Here is a 23287-nt window from a genome sequence, read left to right as displayed (position 1 = left end):
CTATCGTTAACCCCTTGGCCTATGATTTCTTTCTCAACTCTCATACGGCTACTTTGTCATGAATAATCTATTGGAAAAAGAGAAAAATTCTAAGCGTATGTTATGCCTATATTTCCATTTAAGTATAACAGTTGATTACAGAGGAATAATATTTACTTTGAATTCAAATTAAGTAATATACATATTTGTTGAATCATGTTGAAAATCACCACGAGTCTCTCTCGTTGTTGTAGGACGAGGGGTTAACACGATCGAAATATAAACTACTTAAGATTATTTCCTAGACATTATTTTACCCTCTGTTCCATTTCAATTTTTCCTTTTCTTCTTGTCGTTTTATATAGATTTTTTATTCGACATTGATCTCCGTCGTTTACGACAATTATTCGCGAGTTCATCGCGATCGACAGCGATCCAAGAGGGCAAAGGTGCGCAGGGGGTGGGCCGAAGGCAGCGCGAACGGCCGAGCCGACGTGCGCGAAGAGAAGCGTATTAATTAGCGACGGGAGAGAAAATTGCGACTGAGGAATAGGCCCCGGGGTTGAAATCGTTATCGAGGGTCCGCCTCGCGATTCTGATTCCGCCCCGGACTACCGCCACGTCAATTCTAATTGCGTTTGACAGTAATTTGGCAAGGGAGAGAGGGCTGATTGACGGCCGACGCCGTCCCGAGGTGTTCCTCCTGCCCTTTCTCCGCTCTCTTTTCACCTCTTTTATTTCCTTCGGCAACGATACTCACGCAGCGATGCCACGCGAATATGTATCCGGTTCGCAGACATTCGATATTTCGGTATTTTATTTCAGCGACGTTAATTAAAACCAATCGATGAACGTTCCCCCGGAATTTTGGTAATAACGAAGAGGCCAATTACTTCGAAGTCGATTTATTTCTTTCGTAATCCTCCTTCGGGCTCCCGACATTTAATAACAATTCGTCGGGCTGTCTATTTCTTCTGGTCAAACGATTTACAATATAACGACCTCGCCGTGTTGGAGTACAATGATCCGCAAAGAACTTAATTGATCCTTTTTTTCCGGAAACACGGCGGACAGATGAAGTTCAGTGTGCATATTTCATACGGCAGTGCATCAATCTTTCCCGACTGCGATTGTTGCAAGAAAATGTTAACCGAGTCTCGGGTGAATTTAATATTAACCGGGGCACCGGCAAGAAACGTCCTCGTCAAACTTTTTCATCCCGGAGCGATTAAAATCGGCCGCGGAAAAAGCTGCGTGGAGCGGGAAGGGGGGGAATAGAGGTCTCGTTGCCAGGCCGCGGGAGATAGAAAGTGATTTCGACGGTCGTGTAATGCCACACGCTCGATTCATTTCATTAGACACGGCGGCGAGGACGTGACGCCGGATCGACTCGATCCTTTTGCTGTCCGACAATTATCCGATCTTTTCGGCGCCGTCCCTGAGGAAACCGTGACGAGGATGACGATGTCCTGTCGGTGGTTCTGGCCACACGCGAGCGTTTAATTAAAGTCCGCGCGACGCATGCGTTTTCTTCCCTTTTTCGTCCGTACGCAGCGGAGAATGCTTCGTAAATTATTGATTGTAATCCCAATCATTCTCCCCATGGACTGTGCAACTTAATGTTCGAGAGTTAATCGTCGCCTCGTGGCAGATTTAGACGATAAACCTTCGGCGATCATTGATTTTCTGAGAGCAAACAGGGTTCACTGAACCGAACATCGTCTAAATTCGCTGCACCGATGCGTTCCGATTTCGCCGATAAAAACTGGGTCTAAGATCGTCGACAGCGGTGTCAGGACTTCGCACGGACGTTCCTGACAGTTAGATCGTTTGACAGAAATATCGCGACACTGGCAAATAATACGATAACCCCTTTGTCCCCGAGAACAATGCCCGGGATACAAGTATCAATAGAAATGTTAATTACGCGAATGGAAGGTACGTGATGTATCTCCGTTTAAATGGACGTCCTTCGAAATTTCAAGTGCTCCTCTTTCGAAATTCATTATTATTCAATCATTATTCATTCGCCGATAAATACAATGCGCAGCGGGAACTTCTAGATTCAGCGACCCCTTTCAACCCCTCACGAACCGCCGAACATCCACGATTCGGTCGAGGAATCCCGCCGAGTCCCGAAACGCAGCGCAGCTCGTCGCGAGGAAAGACGACGGAGCCACCCCCGAAGGAAGCAGCGTCGCCGCTCCCGCCGTCCGAGAAATTCGGCGGAGACGCCGGGGGTCGAAATAAAACATCCTCCCCACGGCGGCGGGCTAAAAATCTCCGGGAAAAGAAATTACTTTCTCCTTTGTATTTTGGCATCGCGCGCGCGACTCGGCCTCCTCGTCCGGGAGGAAGTCACGGTTCGCGGGCGGGCAGGGGTGGCGCGAGGAATTCGTGGAGGAAGGAGCGCGGCGGCAGGTGACGGCGCGCGGGGAAGAAGAACGAAGGAGAAACCCTTCGGGAGAAAGACAAGGGAGAAACCGAGAGGAGAGATCCGGGACGGCGCGGGGGCGGCCGGGCGATAAAGAGGAAACCCGGAGGGAGAAGGACGAGGAAACGCCGCGGAGAAGAATGAAGAGAGGGCAGAACCGGCGGGTGCATCGGGAAAAGAAGAGAAACCGGTGGGAAAAACGAGAGAGAGGAATCGGATGAGCGAGGAGGATGAGCCGGAGAAAGATATCTGCTAGGCAGCGAGCGAGAAAGAGGGAAGCGGAGAAGAGAGAGAGGAGAGATCGGACGAGGGCGAAACGGAGCCGGAGGTGGGTTTATCTCGCTCATCCTCATTAAAACCCTTCGCCCACCCCCTTCTTCCTGCCGGCAGCTCGTTCCTCTTCCTCTTCGGCCTCCTCTTCTCTTCCTTCGGCTCGAATCGCAGCCCTCTATCCGCGTGTGCACCAACAGAGACGACCGTGCTCCCGGCGCGGCGTGTGTTGGTAACACCAAGACAAACAGCTCGCGCTGAAAACCGCGCTCTTTCGACGGGGCGTCTCTGTACGCGCCTGTGCATGTGTATATACCGCGCGGAACGGTATACCCGGTAGGCATCCCCGGCTCGTTGTAGCACGCTCTATTAATTAAAAAAATGGGGACTCCGGGGAATGCTGGTCAGCGACAGGGGGTGAGAGCGCATCGACGCCTCCGTAATTGGAGAGGGATGGGACGGAAGAATGAGGATATCGTTGCTCTAACTACGCGCTCCTAATGATTCTTTAATCATTCCTTAATGTCGCTCGACGCCGATCCCGCCCTCCCTCCCTTCGCCCGCCGTCCCGGGGTTGGGAACCCCGCCGCTTCTTTTTCTTCGTTCATTGTCGCTGGTCGAGGGTTGGTAAACATTGATACGCGTTTCTTCCTCACGGTGAACCCGTTTACGGTTACTTTGTGCGTCGAATCGCGACACCTTTGTTCCTCCGAGCTGCGCTGCGAGCCAGACTAATCTGGATCGACTCGAACGGGATCGAGAGGTTATCGATGTTAATACTTCTATGCTGAGACGAGGGTTTTGATTGATATTTCTCCGCGGCAGCTTTTCGTTTTCTCTGGAATATTTTCGGGACACTTTAGACGGGGATCACCCGTAACGACGATCGTTCGGATAAATTAAAAGAAATTCTATATCGGATTGGGAGGTCCCTCACCCCAGCCGACCGGCGGGTTCCGGTGTAGCCGGCGCTCGATTTTCTCTAAGCGCAGCCAGGAAAGAAATCTCCTCTCGAGAGCGTGCTCATCTTCCTCGGCTTCAGGTTAGGTACCTTCGATATAACGAAGGGTGGTGGCTAAAACAAAGGGCCGGTCGCGGGTTGGTCGATAGTCCACGGCCGCCAATCAGGCGAGACCTCTCCGGCAACCCTCGTCCTTGCAACTTGCTATCCGCCGAGGGTGGGTTACACCGCGGGGAGAGTTTGCTCATCCCCGTAGGAGAGTGGAACTCCGAGAGAGATAGAGAGACAGAGAGACAGAGAGACAGAGAAAGAGATATATAGAGTGAGAGAGAGATATAGAGTGAGAGAGAGAAATAGAGTGAGAGAGAGAGGGAGAGGGAGAGAGAGAAATAGAGAAAGAGAGAGAGAAAGAGAGAGAGAGATAGAGTGAGAGAGAGTGAGAGAGAGTGAGAGAGAAAGTGAGAGAGATAGCGAGCCAAGGATGGCCAGGGTGTCTCGTCGCCAGGGTTACGACTCGATGGCGAAGACCGGCTCCTTCTCCGCTCCTCGTATTCTCCGCCGACTCTGTCTACGCCTATGGCTCTGTCTATATTTGTGTCTGCTTTCCTGGTGTTTGTCTTCCGCAGGGAAACGCCTCGAAAATGGTGAATGTCACCAAAAATGGTCAGGGAAAAGAGAGGAACGGTTTTCTCGTCGAATAATCGACGTGTTTTTCTGTCCTCCGAGGCTGAGGTCGACGTATAGTAGAGAGAGTCGATAATAGAAGTTCGAGAACAGGGACGGGATGGGTTCGAACGATCGACAATGACCACGATCACGAAATAATTGCCGGCCTCCCGTCTCAACGTATCTCGTTTATTCAACACTTACTTTTATTATACATCCTTACGCGTAAGATCTACATAAAAACTTATTAAAACGAGCTTAATCATATGTTCATAACTGGTTCTGGGCTGGGGCAGCTTCGCGCGGCGCTTCGGTGCACGGTGTTCCCGCTCTGAAACAGAATCGGAGAACGTTTGCGTCAGTGGTTGCGTGAGATGGGAATGCTCTTTTTCTGTAAAACATGAGTAACATAATCTTCGTGTTAAATAGAGGTTTATTATACAGCGGAGAAACCCGACGAGTATCGTTTATAGAGGATTCCTGTCCGTGGGAAGAGGAGTGGGCGAGAATACGCGGTTAATTTATTAACACCTCGCAGGGGGAATATCTCTGCGTTACCGAATGTTTGAAACGGTTCCACGGGCGAACGGGACTCGTTGAATGCGACACGAATAATAAAGCAGTCGCGGAGGGTAATGGAAAGGGGGAGAGACGCGAGGAGGAGGGATGGTTCCACTTTTGTGGCGCGGACAAACGAGAGGCAATCGCTCGATCGGTGATCAGCCTTCAGCGGCGCCGTCGAAGTGGCAATATTAATTTATTCCTCGCAATGCCGTAACCTCCGGGAGACGGGCAGCGGGTGAAGAGAAAGAAAACCGGCGAGAGGGATGACGGTCTTCGCGATTCCGCGGATCGACGATCATCGATTGTCCCGGGGCGTCAGGGTAGAACGATCTCAGAAGCATTATTAACTCGTCTGTCCCGCGGGACGCTCGTTCCTCTGCCTCGTCCCGTTTTCTGCACGCGCAGCACGTGTATCGCGTAATTAATAATTGCGAGTAATTACCCCTATCCCGTTCCCGTGGGCACGCCGCCATTTCGGGGGTGGTTTCGATTCCCTCCGGCAGGAATCTTTCGTAACCTCCTCGTCCCTCGTCGCGCGCTCGATATCGGCGTCCATTTTGAAAAGCGTTTCCCCTACGCGATAGGCTTCGTGTACTCTTCTAATCAATCTCTTCGACTTTAGTCTAATATCCACGCATTAAACGTCGCGTCAACGCGAAACGGAATTCACCGCGAACGTAATTGTTCCAAAAATGTAATTCTTCCGGTATAAAACTAACTGCATTACTCGGCATAAATGCTTTTCACTCGCTTCCGTAACATTTACAATGTAGCCCGAGTTATTAAGGAAGCAAAGGGGAAGCTGCACGCTCGAGAAAAAACTATTCAAAGCGAACGAAACGAAATCAATCGTTCCCGAGACGCGGAAGAAGCCGAATAAGACGAGGCGGCGGGGGCGAGAGAGGCGAGCATCATCTCCGAAGGCCCGTGACAAATGAATTTTTATTAAACCCCTCTGAAGCTTATCAGTCGATCCGATTGGCACAATAGCGAACGATCGAGGCCCGCAATATCGAGGAGAATCCCGGGCCGGCTCTAACCTCGCCCCCGCCCAGCCCCTCTAATTATTTTTACGAGGGTGAGAAGCCGGCTGCCGGTGACAGGCCCGTGGCCCACGGGCTGGAGAACTAGCTGACGGAGACACGAGACGAGGATGGAACCAACGAACCGTTCCATCGGCAGAGACACGAACCGGTGAACAGGTAGAAACCCACACCCCTTTTCCTCTACGCTTTTTACGGTCCGCTCCTCCGAAGGCGGGCGAGGGAGGGACGGAAAAGGCGGACGGGAGAAACGCAGAGACAAAGATCCGTGTCATCGGCAGTGTCTCCGCTAACCAGGGAACTGACAGCCCGGACACGCGGCTGAAACACCTGTCCGCAAAGTGGAAAACGTGCCCCGGTCGTTTCGCGGACTCGTTTTCACGCAATCCTCCGGCAACCTTGGGCTGAATTTCGTCACGTGCCCCCTTGCTTTCCCAGCGGATACCGAGGAATTTATAGACCAGACCGTCGGTCGGATTGTTATTCAGAGATTTCGTAATGATTCTGTTTAGCAATTTTCGAAGTGACTCTAACGTGTCCCCGTTTTATGTAACTCTGATGCACCCGTTTATGCAACGATATTCTCTGGGCTCCGTGTACTCAGGCTGGAGTTTTTTAGAGTGATTCGCACGGACCTCCATTTCACCTAACCGTGATGAAGGTCTTTCTGATATTTCGAGAGTAAGGTCGCTCGGGCGTCCGTACCATCTGGGATAGCGAGGAGATCATTTTCGAATTTCATTTGGAGTGGGTTCTCCAGAGGGATTCCGAAGCTAGCCGGAATCCAGTCGGAGGATGCGATACGCTGATCCTGGTCAGGATGATTCGGTCGAGAAGGACGAGAGGAGGAGGGGCGAAGGATGACTCGGCGGGAACCGCTCGCTCAGCCGTCGAGCGCGTTGGCTCTCCGGTTCAATTTCTGGCGTCAATTAAAAAGTGACGCGGACCGAGGAAAATCAGTAATTAACGAACCAGCCACCTTCAGCTCTCCGCCCTTCCCAGGCTCCTTCGTCCATGACTCCGCTACCACCGTTTTCGCCACTCGTCTCTAATCGCTCGTCGATAAATCCTCGCTGCCCGCGCCCGCTCCTCTCAATCGGAACCATTTCCAATTTTCCACGGAATAAATAGAAAAAAGATCCGTCGGGGGAACGAATTAAAGGCGATTCAGTAGTAAATGAAGCAAATATAAGGCTCCAGTGGTACGAGTCCGAGATCTCGTTGGCCTGAGCGATATTCATCAACCCTTATCTTCTCCGAGATCTAAGAATCCTGTCCTCGTGCAAAGACAACTCGATCTGAATATATACTCACGCTAACGTTTAGAAATCGACGAATTCCACGATTACAACTTTAACCGTCAAAGCAACGTATTACAGTCACGGGAAGAGTTCACCGGTCCAAAGTGAAGAAAGAAAAGAAAGCAATAACGAGGACGTTCCCACAAGCAGGTACAGGTTTCAGAAGATCACCGGTTCCTTTTCAAGCGAGGGAACTCTTATTAGAGGACCGTCTCGTTGCGAGCGGCAAGAAACCGCTCGGGTCCCCTTTTTCGCGAGAAACGGAATAACGCGCAGCCGTGAATTAAAGAATCAAGCTCCAGGTTCGTTGCAGCGGAGCCCGGTATCGGGCGTTAATGACGCCTCATCCTGTGACAGGGAAACGGTCAGCAGGGATTTGGCATCGTGTTCGATAAAAGGGAGAAGCCTGGGCCAGCGGAGGCGAGCCCGGCGCAAGTTCGTTACACGCCGTGACTCGGCAGAGCCGGGTTTCTCGAAAGTGCCAGACCGGGCCAGCTCCCCGACACCTTTTTACGGCTCGCGTCGGGTCGCTCGTCATTAGCACTGGCCCGTAATTGCCAAATTCACGGGCCCCGGGCCCGCGGTCGCGCTTAATCGGCCGATTACACAGTACCCGTTGTCCGGAGATCGCGATCGCCTACTAGCCGATAAACGACCCGCCATTGTCCCGGTCGTCCGGGGATATCGATGCGTTTCGACTGTTTGGAAGACTCTGCTCTGCTCGCGACAGAGTAATTAATTGGCTGTCGCTCGCGGCATTTTTCATTCTATTAGTATTATTCATTCTTCCGCTAGCGTCCAGCGAAAGGAAAAGTCGAACACTCGAGATTCTTCGAATGTTTGATCGAATTCGATGGCTGTCGGTGGTAGCTAGTGACACTTTCAACGTTTACTGGTATTTACTTTTAAAGTTTGAGGGTACAATGATTTGTTTGAACGATACATTAGTTTCATAATGAAATGAAGAGGTCAACGAATGAATCGCGGATGAAGAAGCGTGGATGACTAACGGAAGAACCGTTGAAATAATGAAGAAGACGAAAGAACAAGTGAAACTGATTAGCAACAGCGCGTTCCTGATAATTTCTTGTTAGACTCCTCGGAGCTGAACAAGCTGTCGCCGCGGAACAATTAACAAGGCATTTTACCGGCCGTCTCGGGATCCAATTAACCGGGATGCGGGAATGTAGAAAAATACGACGGTCGCGGAATGGCGCGTCGAAGGGGCGTGCGTGAAGAAATGGCCGCGGTTTACGCAAATAGAGGCGTGTATGCGTGTCCGCGAAATCGCTGTCGGGGCGGCTCGTTGGTTCGGTTTTTGCGGTCGCGAGGAAGAAACAGGGCCTCCGGCTAATTACCTGAAATAACCCATTAGTCCTGTATACTCGAGAGATTACGGGCAAAGGAGCGAGACACCGGGAATAGACGTGTCATCACCGACGTGTTAATCTCGACCGGGCAACCCAGCCGCCCCCTTTCCGCTCCTCGGTGGAGCTCGTTGTTTCCATGAATCAGCGGAAATCCGCGACCGAGGAAAATCGGCGTCGCGACTAGGACGGTCCACGATCCTCGCGTGCAAATCGATTACGGCCGATCCTCGTTGCGCTGAAATTACCGGTGCCTCTGTTTTTCAAGTGGAGACTGCCTTCGTGAAACGTCTCGATCATCTAAGACAAAGGTTCGTCCCTTCGACCGCTCGGAAATTTCTTGTTCGTGATTTGGAAGGAATTTTTCACGGGACATCGAATATCTTTCCGATTAACGAATGATCCGCGTTTATCGATTTCAGTAATAGGACGCTAAGAATTTTTCTATCGGAAGGTTCGCGATAGTCCCGAGGATCGGGAGATTGGTCGGCGATAAAGGGATGAAACGAGAGGAGCAATCGCCGGCAATTTCATAGCTGTCTTCTAGGCTCGACGCTGGCCAGCCTCGTTTCAAGGTTCCTGCGGTATCCAACGGGGATACGAGGAATGACGAGGCGCATTCTCAACCCACCCCTCGAGCTTTCACTTTCGAAAAAATCCTGGATGACACCTTGTCCCCGCACCAATAGCGTCGCCACCTTATCAGCTGACGCTTCCATTTTTAATTAAGTCCGGGAATGTACTGTTCGGAGATCATTACAGTTTTCTATTGTCCGACCATGAATCGACATGTATCACTGAACTTAAACGGAGGATCAAGTTGAACCTGTTAATCCGGCGATGTTTGGCTCGTGAAAGCGAAGTTGAAGTGAAAGTCGAGTAGCCTTCTTTGGTGTCTAGTGATTTATAAACAAGGAAAGGTGGAATGCTATCTTTCCCGTCGTCTAGTTTCAAATGTTTCCAAACGAATGTTCCGATACAGTTGTACTCGCATCGGATCGAAAGCCATTGGCGGAGCGACAAAGTGCGAATCCGTCGATTTCGCGTTGGCCGATCGATCGACCGACGGTTATCGGCTCGGGCGATCGTCTAGTTTCGCCGAGCGGAACGAGAACGGGGCGCGGATCGGCCTGTCAGCTGAAACTGGGGCAAAACGCTCGATCGACGATTTTAATCCGGCGCGGGGAATCGGTCACGCCGTGAGAGTGCCCTCGCGTATCGATCCGATCTTCGATTGCTCGTCCCTCGGAATCACGGCGCGGCGCGAGACGTGTCACGGTGCTCGCACGGTTTCGGACCCTCCGATCGGTACCACGAATTAATTAACTCGCGTGTAATTGCTTTCTCGATCGCCCTAACTTGCCCCCTCTTTCCGCGAATGGAGAAAAAAAAAACGAGGAAAAGGAGGAACGCGTAGAACAAGCCGGTCGATCTCGTTGGAATTCACGTCGAGGAAGTCATTGGTCCCGACGATCCAATTACGCGACACGAAGCTAATCAAACTGCTACAGCGTTTCCTCTAAACCCCGTCGGCCACCTCCGATTTCTAATTAACTTTCGCTAATGGCAAATCTGCTCGTGACGCGGGAAATAAATGCGGGTTACGGATTGATCGGTTCAATATCGGTGACGATGGAATTGGTTATTCTTATTTATCACTCTAATAGCGACTGAGACTGTCTAATTAATAATCCTCGATTCACTATTTTCACGATCGTGTTCCCGATTATCCTCTATTCTATATTGTCCAGTCGGATTCGAGTCGCTTAAGGCGACTATCGTTAACTTGTTGCAAATCAAACAAATCCCGTGTCCGACGCGAACAAAGATTATACTTTAATCGGTTACCGTGGCACGATAGCATTCATCTCGATTGAATTAGTATGAACAGATAAAGGACTCACCGTCAGGCGCGACACAATCAAGGAGCCTGATCCTTCGGTGCTGAAGAGGTTCGAGTTCGCCGTGCCGAAGGACGCTCACGTTGGCCAGGACTCTTGTACGCGCACGTTGCCCGTCGCGTTCCAGTCCCTGAAACACACACCACGACACGTCTGAGCGATCAGTCGAATCCTTTCGGATAGTCAGCTTGACCGTGAGACTGATATCTGGTGTCGGATTAGTGGTATCAATAAAAAAAAGGGAAAAGAATTTCTTATTCTACAGATCGGAACGTTGAGATCCCATTTATGTAGAAGAGAAACATAGACAGACAGAGAGAGAGAGAAAGAAAGAGAGAGAGTGAAAGAGAGAGAGAGAGAGAGAAAGAGAGTCAATAACTGTAGAATACCTCGTCTTACCTGAACACCGTGTATATCAAGCGTCACGATCTTTTAATTGAAAAAGGAAATGAGCGTATCGATCGGAGGTGCGAGAGTGTTTCGTAGAGCGTTCCGAAGCGGCCGCGACCCGACGTTACGCTTAAGTTTCGAGAATTCCTCGTCGCGCGCGTTCAACGTGCTGCCTCGCGCGCTGGCTTCGAGCCTCTCTTGTTATAGATCTTCGTCGAGGCGTGAAAATGACGGATGGCCGTAACGAGACGAGAGAGCCACGGCAGAAACTCCTTTTCTCCTCGTCGCCTTTCATTTACTCGTCTCGGCGCGCGGACGTCACGCGGGAAGAAGTAATGAGCCGGCTTCGTTACTTAACGCCGCCCGCGCGCGGATCGTTTCACGCCCACGCGCGGAAACTACCATCCGAGGGGGCCCACGGATTGATTCGGGAATGACAGCCGCGCCGACCGCGTCACGGCTAATTTATTAACCTCGGTGACTCTCGGAGGTCCTCGGATTTCAAGTGTGACGAAAGTAGTCCGTAGAGATCGGTGCGAAATTAGTAAAATCCCAATGAGCGCGTTCGATCGTCGAATATCCCAGTTTACACTGTTACCTATTCGTATTGCCGAACATTCTCATTCGATCGTCTCATCGTACACTTTTCCAAAGTATTCGGGGAAGCCGGTAATCGACGATCGCCACGGCGGTCAACCCGTTAGAGCTAATTACATTCGAAGCGGGGAATATTCCTAGGAACACTTGAAAGAATTCTCGAAGCAACAGCTTACACACGGATGTTCCTCGGAGTCGAGCGGCGCGGCTGGCCTCCGAAAGACAGCCGCGGGGTTCATCGATTCTTCGTGACAGCGAGTAACGATCCCGCTTCGTTAACGTCTCTCGTACATCATCGTGTCGAACGGTCGGGCGAAGCGGGGCGGAGCGGCGAGGTGGAACCGGCGCGAAAATTAATCGACGAGCATGCCACCGAAATCGCTCGAATTCGAAAGTCGCCGGACGAATAAGGATCGGAAAGAAAAATCGAAGGGACCTCGCCGCTGCCCCGGGGGAGGAAGAATCGCCGCGGCGGAGGAAGACGAACAGCAGGGAGGAGGAGGGAGAAGATAAAAGCGAGGGACGAGACGGGCGGAGAGAAGAGTCTGTGAAGACGAGGGAAAAGGAGAGCGGAAGAGAGGAGGATGCGCCTTTATCAGCCAGCCCAGAGACCAACCAGACCGGGGCAAGGCTAGCCAACCAGAGGCATCCTTCAGCCGCGGCTGGCACGAGAGCGCGGAGCGGCGCGGCGCGGAGCGCACCGACGCCGTCGACGCCGACGGCTAATGAGCAGAACCTCAATGATACCCGACAAATGAAAAATCAGCTTCCCCTAATTACGGGATCCTTGGCAACGCTGCGCGTCTTGATGACGTCGGCCGCGCCGTTTTCGGCTCAGCCCCTGGATCTTATTCGTTTTTCCTCGTCTTTGATTCCGCGAACGCGTTAATTAGAGCCGTCTCCCTGGATTCCCTCGCGCCCGGATTTCCCGGGATCCGTGCATCGAATCGCCGACCAGATCTTCGGGATTTTCAGTGTTTCCTTGGGAGACTTTCCTACGGTAGAGCGACGCTCGTAGGAGGGATCGATGGAACGGTTAATCGATTTCCTAGTCGATTGGATCTTGCGTCGGACTGGCTCGAAAATCACGGGAAATTGCGTCCGGTTTTTCGTACGATGGAGATTTTTCCGTGAGCAGTAGATTGGTCTCTGAATCCCATTAGCTTTCGATTTACACGGGGACACGGGATTGCGTCCAGTTGGGTGGGACTGACCGATGTAAAAAAAAAAAAAAAAATAGAGCGTTGGGGTGTCTACCCTCCTCCGGCGACCACAACAGTTCGGTCCATTGTTCGAAAAAAATTAACTCTGGACTTTTATTTACTGGCCTGGCCAGGGCCGGCGGTCGAGCTCGCGCCTCTGACCCTGACGAGACGACGACCGATCGATCGCAGAAATTTACATCTCCCCTCGTAAACGAAATGGAGGGCAACCCGACACGACCGAGCCGGGAATCCGTCGCGAGAGGCGCCGCGATTCATCGTCGTTCCCCGAATGCATTTAATTCGCAAATATTCTACACGCTCGCTCGAGTACCCGGCGCGTACGCCTACCCGCCAATCCCGGTGATTCCGCTAAAAACCTTCGAACTCGGCGAACTTCTGTATTTCAATGATCGAGTTAGTGCCCGGAGTTTCCGGCAGCATTGTGTCGAAGCGTAAAAGAGATTCGTTTGCCCGGCGAACGAAGAACCGGGAGCTCGAAACTTGTATCTCCGCTCGACGGTTCTAGGTTTCCCGGGGAAGAATCAAATTTTCAAAAAGTCCACTAAAATTCCTGGACGAGCACTCTCTGTCACCGGTGCCGAGCAAAAATTAGCTGTTTCCGGGCCTCTAGAATGAATCCCGGTCCTGGAAACGGTGGATCGTCGGCGACCAACGTTTCCTCGCCTCCGTGGTGTTCCTCCTGCTTTTCGGTGACGCTTTTCACCGTCGCGCCCCCGTCCCCGAACCCCCGACTCCCTCGGGAGATGGTCGAACGGGACGGCGCACGGTGGAAGGGAAGAGGGAAACGTCCGCGAACGTTGGTCCGCGCCGCTAGTTTTTATGAATTCCGGTGCGACGGAACTTCCGGCGAGCGACCTCATCTCCAAACCGCTCTGCCAGCCACGTTTTTACTCCGCTCCCACCCCTCCCTCGTTCTCTGCCGCCCCGCTGACCTCCGTCGATCTCTCGATCGGCCGTGACATCGCCGGGCTACATTAATAACTGACCACGTTACTCGTCGCCGCGTTTTTATCGCTATCGATCCATCATTTCTCCTCTATTTTCTGCTAATCCCACTCGTCGCTACTTTTTACCCTTTCCCATCGACTGGATGGAAGCTCGAGGTACCGACGGTTTTATTCTCGCTCGACGTCTACGTCCCCTTTTTCTTTTCATTCTCTAGTACACGTTTCTTTTGTTACCGCCGCGTTCCTAGATCCGTCGTCTACCTAATATAAATTCCCGCTGGTTGGCAGTGTTATAGTCTTTCTATAAATATGATTCGCGGAAGAGTGCCGACGATATAATGGGTATCCACTGTGATACTCCGCGTCTATATTCCACTGATCGAAGTGAACTGTCGTGTTCTTGAAAAATTATCTATAACGGTTGTAAACTACCTTGCTCCCAGGCGTTAACTGTAATTGACTTTACTCGACTCTATCTTTATCCTCCGTACGATCCATGGAACTACTTAAGTACTTTCGAGATTCTCCAATCGAAGGAAGAACTGACGAGAATGACGTATCTTTTTACGGACTAACCGTTCTAAAAGAATTTTTCAAGCTCTACCCGTTAGACGCTGGTTTCACAGTTTTGCGAATATAATTTGGTACACGTTTCGTGCCAGACGAATTCGATTCCCCCGCGAAGGGATGGACAAGCGGAGCGTCTCGACGCCGCCCCATCTCGTTCGGCAGTCATTACGCCGCGATTCGCGAGCAATTAAAGCGAAGTGGCCGGGGCAAACATCGATCAGGAAGAGTGCGCGAGGGGAATCGGTGTACACACGGAGAGGCTCGAGCCCTTGGCTACCGCGAATAGAAGGCAAACACCGCCACTCAAATATTTGCAGGAGCGTGCAAACGGTCCCGGCATTGTTTCACGGCGCTACTATGTGTAAATTTAATCTGCCGAGGAGCCCCGAAAATAAGCAGACGCCGAACACGCGCGTGCACGTGCACACCGGCCGCGCGGAAATTCTCTATCCTCTATCGTTTCGCGCCGGTTCCTGCTTCGATTCTCATTCCGACTCCGGGAAGCACGGTAGTCCACAGGATTTCAAAAAAGGGGAAGAAACGATAGGATTAACAAAATCCAGAAACTTCCTACATTCTTCCTTGAAACGCCAGTTCCTCCAATAAAGAGTCTGCTGAGTTAGCTACACTGAAGTCGCTATCAGGTTCAAAGTCGAAATATTCTGTTCGTAATATATTCAAAGATTCCAGCGAACTATCGGCTGGTCAATGATCAGAGTCTCATGCGGAGGAGCGAGGATCTCGAAAGAAATCGATAAGAGTCCGTCGGACATCACAGAAGCGCCGCTCACGGTGTTAACTGGCCCTAAAGCATCGGCCAAACAAGTCCAGCAAAGAGTGACACCGCGGTGTTAACTGGCCCGTGGTTTCTCCGTGGTCTCCTCTCGAGGCGAGATCGAGGATACCCTTTCGATGACCCCGAACGGGCCGCGGTGGAGGCAGATAACCGAAGCCCGGTGTCCAGGTGTCTCGTGATCGGCCGACAAAGGGCCCTGGCCAAGGGACGCGTTACCGAGGAAGAGGCAAAGCGTCCAAGAGAGACGTGTCGGCATAGTCATCCCGGCACCTCGCCTCGAAGGGCGGCCACGTTCTTTTCGACTCGCAAGCCGCCGGGAGGACGGTGGAGGGGGAGAAGAGGGAACGATGAAGATGTCACCTTGGCGAGCCGCGGCGGTGACCTCCGGGGCCCGAGTCAGCGAATTCCTCCTCGGTTGATCCACGATGACGACTTTATCCCTTTGACACCCTCCGGCCTGACGGACCGGGGCTTTATGAATGATCGATCGCGCGGCTGAATAGGGTTTGTCTATGCGGACGCGACCCCGTTCGGCCGTGATTAGTGATCGGGCGCGGGGTAATTAATCGTCGAACGACGTCCCGGGCGGAGAAGCTCGCCGGATTCCTCGGGATTAATCGATCCGCCGCGCGATTGTTCCCGGAGAAAATATTTTGCGATATCGGGAATTAGAGGATCCACGGAGGATCTCTAGCTGAACCAGTTGTGTTTCTTTTTTTGGGCTAGCTCTGGAAGCATCGGGTAATATAGAAATCAAGGTGGCTTCCTTGGATATCAGCCGTGTCGGAAATTCTCCGCTCTGAATCTAGAGATCGGCTGCCAGCAGGATTAGCAACCCCTGGGTCGTAGCTCGTCGTCGAGGCAATTTCGACGTGATAAATTTCTCGAACGAAGTGAAACGAGCGGGCAATGCGGACGCGGATTCCTCGAGGCAGGTACACACGTGGCAGCGTGAGAGAAACCCATTGGAAAGGGGGAGGGAGAGGACGAAGGGATCCGTGGAGCGCGAAGGAATGCCATCATCGGGCACGGTCCACCTAGGAACGTAGCTAATGGGCCCACTTAACGTCTCAACCATCTCACGAAGACACGTACCATCTCTCCTGCTTCATCTCTGCCTGTTCGTCCGCTGTTAATAATCGGCAATATTTATTCCGGATTGGTCACGGCTCGGTCCGGAGAGCGATGAGGAGCTAGCCGAAGAAGAATGAGCCGGGATCGGACCTCGGTGCATTGTAACCGGCGAGATTAATATGTACCGTTCGCTTTCGTCGCCCTGGTTCGCGGCCCTGCCACTCTCCGACGCTTTACTTTCGATCGAGAAGATCCTTGGACGCTCTCGAACCGTTCTTAATCGCCGAGAAGATTCGATGGACGGTAGTCCGATCGGAGACGATCGAGAGTTTAGCCTCTTTTCGACGGTCGCTCGATAGAACGCGTTTTAAACCGTCGGAGAACGGGTACCCGGACGTTCACCGACGGTACCAGCAGTGATTTCAGCAACGACGCTCAGAATGGACGATAAAGTTATTATGGGAATTGGCTTAAAGGCGATTACCAACTGTCGACAGGTTGGCGTAACGCCTAACGGGCCCTCCAACCACCGCCAGGCTCTTAATGATTTGTCTCTCCGGCTAATGAGCGTCGAGTCTTAACGGCAGATTAGTGACCTAATCCTTCTGACGAGCGATTCGCGTGTTGGCCACTCGGTGCGACGCCGCGCGCGTATCCGCGCGCATAATAGACACGTCCACTGTACCCATTAAAGCGACAGGTGCCTCTTACGGGTAAACAAATAATGTAATTATGTCGCCATTGAAATTGTCCCGCGTCTCCCGAGTCATTCGATCTTTTCAATTGCTTGTCCCACTCGAGAAATCTTCCCAGGCCCATATTCTTTTCTCAGGCCGCTTGTTTCCGGGATAAGATCATCGCTGATGATTCAAACCTTCTTGCCCGTTCGCGATCCTAGGATAGTTGAAGTGCCTTTCTAATTCCATCTTTCTTGACACTGATTACAGTAACAGTGAATCTTTTCAGTTTCAGTTCCACTGTTCGAAGGAATTCGATCGATTGGTAATTGCAGAGGGACAAGGGCTGCGTCGGAACGTCGCCCTTTCGCAGGCGAATAAATCATACAACAGCGAAAAAGCACGGCGCGTCCAGTCGGTTAATTTCTTCCGAGTTACAGTTTCCAGGGCGAAAGGCCGACGCCGGAATGGGCGGAGGTGATACGGTGTGTCGCTTATATGGGACGCCATGTCCTGCGGACGCACAAAGGGTGAGGATGAATCGCCTCCGGAGAGCCGCAGGACAAATGGGGACATTAAGTCGCTTTTGCGACCTGGTACCAGTGCTACCGGAGTTCTATGCATCCCCCATCCCCGATCCTCTTCCTTCCCGTCCACGTGTCCGCTACTCCTGAACACTGTTTGCTCACTTGTACACCCGAATCATTGTTTCAATTGTATTTTTTCTCAATTACGAGAACCGCCGGTGGAAATTTTCACTTCTGAATTAACCCTTTGCACTCGGCAGGCGACTCGCTCAGCCGGCTAATTATATAATTCAACGTATAATATCACGTTTCGCATAATGTGATCGGACACGAAATATTGGAGTAGAACAATTCTATCCATCGATTCGTGGATTATTTCTGTTTAATAGGATCAGTGATTTAATTAATACTTTATTAGGAACTAATGAACATAGGTATATTCATTTGATTGTTACTCTAATAATTGACGTTAGAGGATTATTGATTTATGCTGATTCCGGTCGTTGCTTTTAATTAAAAGTGTACGGTAGGGGATGAAGGAGGACGGGTGATCAGAACTGGTTGTAGGAAGGTACTATGGGCGATACGAGTTATTAAGAACGTCGAGCTAGGTTTAGCGCGAAAACGAGCGAGGAAAGAGCGGGTTCCAGCAACGTTCCCGACTGATTTATATCGAAATGGAAGGCGCGCGTGTCTGTGTGCCCGCCGGACACTGCAGTGGCTATTCGATTGCTATCGAGTTCCGGCGGAAAGGAGGAAACGCCACAACGAGCTACCCGGTCGGTCTCTCTGATCTATCTTTCCTGCTGGAAACTCCACCGACGACATTATCCGTCTACAAGGTATCCGAAGCCGACCTTTTCCGTTGAACAATCATTGCTCACCTCCGGGAACAATTATCGCGCCGCACTTTCGAAAATTCCGTGCATTTCTCTCGCGGTGTTGCTCTCGGAAACGTACGGAAACAAGTGGACTCGATAATCGAGTGAAAATTAATTCTATAAAAATAACAGTCTACTTTATCTAACGCTGGAAAGTTTATACAAAAAGGGAAGATTCTAAATAATTTGATATCTAGGAACAAAGATGTTTCGTTCTTTTAACGAGAAGCTAGAAATCAGTCGAATTTTCTAATACGACGTCGATCCCTCGCGTTTGAGTGAACGTTCCGCGGGGAAAAAATTCTAGGACACCCGTTGGATGGTAGCGCAGTGCCGTAGGATGGTTTTCTCGGGGGTAGGAGCGAGGACCTGTCACATTACGGAGTGGAATTTATGTCCGATGCCCAGCGGCGTGACAAGTTGCCGCTGATGAACGGCCCCACCGCGAACTCTTGGCCCTCCTTGAGGATACGAACGGAGAAGGTGGAGAAGGACGAGACAGGAGAGAGTCCTTACTCCGCTCGGTCGTCCTTGGCCTCTCCGCCGAATTTCTAGGAACATTTCCTGCGACTTCGATCGCCACTCTTTTCGCTTTGCTCCGCCAAACCACCCCCATTCGTTCGACCAACTGTCGCTCGGTCACTCGTCAAAGTAAATCTAACCTTCGACACCGGAATTCTAGAGAAATCCCCCACTAGAAATTAAAGAAAACAACACACCTGGTGCATATAATATAAAAAAATCACCTGAATGCACCCCAATCTTAATTAAAATTGATTCTTGTATACACGTCCATCTCGACCCTCGTAAAAGCTACAAGAAAATTGATCGAACGATATTTCGCCAACGGAATAGGCGAAGGGAAAGCAACGAAAGGATACGAGAATAGTCGAGTGTACTTTTCGACATTGGACAGGTTAATTAACACGGTCTTAAGTCGGAGCGGGACAGAAGCAGGACCGTGACAGGATTTTCTGCGAAGCCCGCGATGACGTGGGTGGTGGTTGGCTGAAAAGAATAGTCGTCGGAGGGGGGCAAGAAGCCGGACGGGAGGTCCCTGTGGCCGCGGGCTTTTAAAAAAGTCCCATATGATTTTAACGCGCCACGCAAGAAGTCGTTCCTCGCGCTAACGCCGCTGGCCGTGCACGGTCCGCCGGTGATAAACACGCCAAGTTACGATTTCTCGGAGCTGGCCGCCGTTGTGTGCGTGTCCCTCCGTTCGTGTGCGTGTCCGCGAGGCCCGTGCAGCATCGCGTGCTGCGCTCGGAGAAAGCGACGAAATTCGGAGGACGACGATCCAATTTCTGCCCGATCGATTTATCCTGCCACGCCCGCCGCGAGCCTCGATCCTTTCTTTAAACGGAGAACCCGTGGAACGATAAAGAGACATTATCGTTTCATAAAGATCCGGAGTCCATTTACCAGGCTACTATTTTATCCTTAATCCAATGTAATTCTATAAAGAACGAATTAATCTTCTTTCACGTATCAATTACTCCGGAAGAATCCGCGCCCGGAGACCGTGCTTCGACCGCAAATATAATCATTCCGGGGATAAGTGATATCGCTTGTCGCGGAGATTACCGGGGGATTAATACCGTTTCGCGGAAACGTTTCCATTGTGACCGTACGAAAAGAGAGGACTCGGGACATCCGTGGATTTCGTGAAATCCAGCGACCAGCGGTGCCGCGCCGCGCGAACTCTCGTCGCGTCGCGTCGGCCCGAGACGCGGAACAAATTTCTCGGCGGTCGCCTGCGCGAATATCCCCTTACGGATCGGTTCCAGGAAGCTTTCGTTTCGCGAAACGTCACAGTCCGCGGCGTTTTCTCGCGTCGCGCGACCGAGTGCACGTGCGCCGCATTCTGCATCCACGCTCGCGTTGCACCGCGTCACTGGACGCTATGCACACCGATTCGCATTCCGGCAAATCTCTCGGCTTTCCGGGCCGCCGATATTTCTGGAATAACCGCGGAGCGCGACGAAGAAAATCCCCCGATCCGTCAGCGTTTCCGGAAAACTCGGTCGTCGGATATTCTCCTTGCCCAGTTTTTCCTGATGCATCTCTGCGCTAGCAGTGGATTCCATAAATTGTCTCATTTCACGGAACGTAAACACATTTCCACGCGTGGAACGCCTTTAAGTCGCCGATTGGCGTTAGACTTTTCCAGACGGTCCTCCAGAACGCTTATCAGACTCCCCCCTCCGCGGTCGGGATCCACTTCAGCCGGGGATGCCCCGTTTGAATAGAAAACACGTCGGGACCGCTTGTTATTCGACGTCATTCAGCGCAATTGATGTCGCGAATGGCTCCCGATAGTCGGCGTTGCGGGATCCGCGGCGATTTCGATCAGCAAACAGCTGCTCCGGCGCGGGGAATTATTCTCGCGTTTCCGGAGCTCGTAGAAGCGGAATGTTTGCGCAAACACCGCGGAGATCGCTCGCGATAGAAATATTCCGTTCCCACGCGGGGCAATTAGCGACTCGAACGAGAGCTAACGTTTCCTACGTTCATCTTCCGCGAGGATTCACGTCGAGCGATACGAATTCGAACCTGGTTACCTTCGTTACCGTCGAACGAACTGAACCAACGTCGACCAGAAACGTCGCGTCGTCCTCTCGCGACGGTTCCCCGATTTCCCATCGACGATTCCCGTCGCGCGGTACCGCGCCCCGTTTCCCGGTGATCGAAGAACGCCCGGAAAATCGCTGGGAAACGTATCGGACCGCGACGCAGAATAAATTCGGCGTTGAACAAAGCGGCGAACGCGAGGCGAGTAAACGGGACGAACACGAAACCGCTTTCCCGCAGGTGTGCGAGAGAGAAAGGGGAACTGCGGCTGGGGGAAGGGGAGGTGCCGTGCACTCGCGCGCGCGCGCGCGCGTCATTTTTACGACGCCGGTAGCGATCGAAGTTACGACCGCGGAAGAATCGAACCGGCCGGACGTGAAAACGTGGTTCGATAACGAGCCATCGGAACACGATAACTGGTCCGCGAGGCCTGTAAACCATCGCCGTCAGATACCGGCGAGCGTAAACTTTCCGATGTCCATCCGGCACGGCCGATCTGGCCGATTTCACCGGGCAGATAACGCGCGCGAGCGAGCTCGCACCGCGTTGTCTGCCGAGGAGGACGCGATACCGGATGGTAGCCGGCCTGTTCCTGGATCGCACACGCCTCGGACTCCGCTGGGAGGAACCGGAGGAGCCAGACGAGGAGGACACTTTCCCGTCCCGTTGAATTGTCCACCGTGGCCACTATCTGATTCGTCGCGATACAATGGACCGTACGTAAAATTACGTGGACCGAGTCTGTTTCGCCTTCCCTCTCTCGCTGTCTCTGTGTCTTCCTCTGTTTCCCTTGCACTCCGTGCCTTTCTCCCTCTGCCCTCTTGGTCCCCTCTGTTCCCGCTGTCCCTGTGCGCACTGGCTATTCGGGCTATCGATCGCCGGAAGTTCGGTACGACTAGCCTCTGGATACTTGGCGGACCGGTGTTCTACTCGAGAGAAGAGGTGTTCGGTTATGGGGAATTGTTGGCGATTGCGTTCAGTATGCGCCGGAGTTCCTGCCGGTTTAGGGGAGTTTTTGGAAGCCTTGGAGTTACGGTTTCAGAGGAATATTAGGGTATTTATATGTTATCCGTGGAAATTGCGGGATTGATTAATACACGCCTGTTTACAATTGCGCTTGTCTTCCGTAAATCAACAGGAAGTTTTGCCTCGAGATTCTTTTGAAGGCTCCGCGGACCATTGTATTTACCCGTGGTCCGTTCGGGAACGAGTGCCGCGGGTTACAAGTGTAAATAACAGGGACGATACAGGAAATGCGAGGAGACAAAGCGTCCATTTTCACCGATGCAAAACAGCGAAGTCACCGAGATTTCTCCCGGACCCCGGCGCAACAATGTCCACTCTCCGTTGCATGGAAACCTCGAGCATTCGGACGGGTCGAACGGCGAGATTCGCGGCGCGGCCGGAAATGCAAATGCGACGTCGTAAATTTCGCGGCTCCGAACGAGGAAGGCGAGCCCGGTGGCAGCGCGAGAGATCGCGGCGAGGGGAAAGCGGAAGGGAAAGTCCGAAAATTTATGTACACACGCCCGGGCCAGGCGTCGGCCGTCCCTGGGCCACTGGGATCCGTTCTGTTTGCACCGAAACTGTTCCGAAACTCAAAACAGTCTCATCCTCTCGTTAACCCGGCGCATTGTCTTAGGGCAGTTTTCATGGCCGGCTAAGTATCGGTGTGGTTTCACGGGACACGGACCGCCCATTCGTTAACCGATCGACTCGACTAGCGAGGACCGGCCCGAAGAAACGGGACAGCCATTTGTCTTTGAGCCCTTCCCTTATCTCTCCTCGCTGATATTCGTTTAGGCTAATTCCCCCGGCGATTCTTTCGGGCCGGGCAATTTGTCACTAATTTCCCGAGGATTTGACTCGAGGACATCCTGTTGTGCAACTTGCGGTTTTCATTTGCATAACTTTCCCCCGGCGATTCATTGTTCCCATCTTTTGTGTTTTCGAAACGTCGCGCCTCGACCCGGAAACTATAGGGTTCGGGGCGATACAGGAATTACCATAGCTTCCGGAAATTTCGGACTACTGGAATTCGGTTTTGGGAGGTGGAGTAAAGGACTTAGCATTCGAAAAAGACGACGTGAAGAGACGAGAACAAGGTAGTAGCAGATTGTATACGCAGGATCTTCTATGTTCGGATGTTACCTATGATTCAGTTTGAGGATTACAAAGTTTACTATAAACATAGACACCTTAATCTGAACTCAATAGCCGAGTCTCGTATTTCCGTATACTCCAACGAGTACGCAAACGACTTCAGAAAAGCGAGGCTTCTCACAGAACTGATTACATCGAGTCGAAGCAAAGATAAGCTCAGGCTGGTGAACAAATTAGCGAGTGGCAGGTCGAAAAGGCTGGTGACCGGATGTCGGACGGTACCGACTGGTAGAATTGCGCCACGGATCCCGCACAAAAGTGTCGATGGTCTAGGGTACAATCCATCGAGCAGGATTAACGGCAATTAGTCAGGAACCGTACGACCTTTTCGTAGGCGTGGCGTGTCCTGTCGTCACGCTCGAGGCGAAGCGTCTGGCGATCC

At 51.9% G+C, this 23287-nt stretch overlaps 1 protein-coding gene across 3 annotated transcripts in view; it reads right to left on the bottom strand.

Annotated features, from left to right (window-relative positions):
• Positions 1–23287, bottom strand: part of SoxN (SRY-box transcription factor soxNeuro) — a 111770-nt gene that overhangs the window by 7497 nt on the left and 80986 nt on the right. The window contains exons 3-4 of one of the 3 annotated variants that reach the window (XR_012999687.1): positions 10490–10616; positions 4490–4641 (exon numbers count right to left, since the gene is read on the bottom strand). The exons of 1 other annotated variant lie outside the window; for it this stretch is intronic. The gene's annotated coding sequence lies outside the window, so the exon portion shown is untranslated. Of the gene's footprint in view, positions 1–4489; positions 4642–10489; positions 10617–23287 lie in introns of those variants that run through there. One more of the 3 variants, XR_012999688.1, reaches the window with a different exon arrangement.

Source organism: Nomia melanderi, chromosome 1, assembly GCF_051020985.1.
Source record: "Nomia melanderi isolate GNS246 chromosome 1, iyNomMela1, whole genome shotgun sequence".
Classification (NCBI taxonomy): domain Eukaryota; kingdom Metazoa; phylum Arthropoda; class Insecta; order Hymenoptera; family Halictidae; genus Nomia; species Nomia melanderi.
This window is presented reverse-complemented; position numbering and strand designations above follow the sequence as displayed.